We start from the raw sequence: 1,485 nt of genomic DNA on the forward strand, positions 1-1,485 counted from the left end.
CGGGGATCCCCTCGCCCCACTCACCGCCGCCGCAGCGCCCACACCTGCAGCTCCTGCAGGGAGGTCTGGTGAACTCTGTCTATTTTATTGATTTTTTACAGAGAGGAAAGGAGAAGGATAGAGAGTTAGAAACATCGATGAGAGAGAAACATCGATCAGCTGCCTCCTGCACACTCCCTACTGGGTATGTGCCCACAACCAAAGTACATGCCCTTGACCGGAATCGAACCTGGGACGCTTCAGTCCGCAGGCCGACGCTCCATCCATTGAGCCAAACTGGTTAGGGCACTGTCTTCATTTTTACTTACTGGTTATTTTTAAACATTTTATGTGCTAATAATTTTATTAGAATAAAATGTTTAAATATACTTCTAAATTCCTATTTTGCTTGAGGCTTTATATTACTAAATGTATTTAAATATAAAATATTTTACTTCACTGATTTTTCTTTAATTTTGTGAATTCTAGCTTTTTAAAACAAAATTATACTCAAATTGGTATTTCAACATGAAGCAAGTCAATGAGCACAAGAATGGCATTGTTCATTTCTCCGGTACTGCTGTACGAATACTTTCTACCACTCAAACCTCACAACGTGGGGTGATGAATCCTACGACCTCCAGAGAGGTCAAGTGCTTTCCCCAAGGCCACACAGCGCGTGGGCGGTTCCTAGGAGAGACCCATCCAGACTTCCAGCATCTCTGCCTTACTACTTTGCTGTATGGCCTGGTAGATATCCATAGCCCTGAATACTAAATCAGCCTCACCTCACAGCCAGGTCCACCATCCTAGGCACTTCACCATCAGTGGCTCATTTATCCTAACACAACCAGTGCCGTCTCTATTACAGACTAGTAAACTGAGGCACAGAAAGACTACGGAATCCAGCCGTCTAACTGCAAAACCGTATCTCCTATCAGAAAGAATATATGCATCCCTATGTTCACAGCAGCACAATTCACCATAGCTAAGATTTGGAAACAGCCTAAGTGCCCATCAACAGATGAATGGATTAGAAAACTGTGGTACATCTACACAATGGAATACTATGCTGCTGTAAAAAAAGGAATTTTTACCATTTGCAACGGCATGGATGGAACTGGAGAGCATTATGCTAAGTGAAATAAGCCAGCCAATGAAAGAAAAATACCACATGATCTCACTCATTTATGGATAATAAAGACCATTATAAACTGATGAACAAAAATAGATACAGAAGCAGAGCAGCATCGAACAGACTGTCAAACTACAGCAGGAAGGCTGGGGAGGGTTGGGGGTGGTGGTACAAGATCAACCAAACGACTTGTATGCATGCATATAAGCATAACCAAGGGACACAAGACCCGGGGGGGTAGGGGAGGCCGGGGGAAGGTCAAGGGGGAAAAAAAGGAGACATATGTACCACTATTTGTAATACTTTAAACAATAAAATAAATTTTTTTTTTTAAAAAAGCTCTTAGCCAGAAAAAAAATAAAAAAAAAATG

The sequence above is a fragment of the Myotis davidii genome, unplaced genomic scaffold (genome assembly GCF_000327345.1).
Source record: "Myotis davidii unplaced genomic scaffold, ASM32734v1 scaffold842, whole genome shotgun sequence".
In the NCBI taxonomy this organism is placed as follows: Eukaryota; Metazoa; Chordata; class Mammalia; order Chiroptera; family Vespertilionidae; genus Myotis; species Myotis davidii.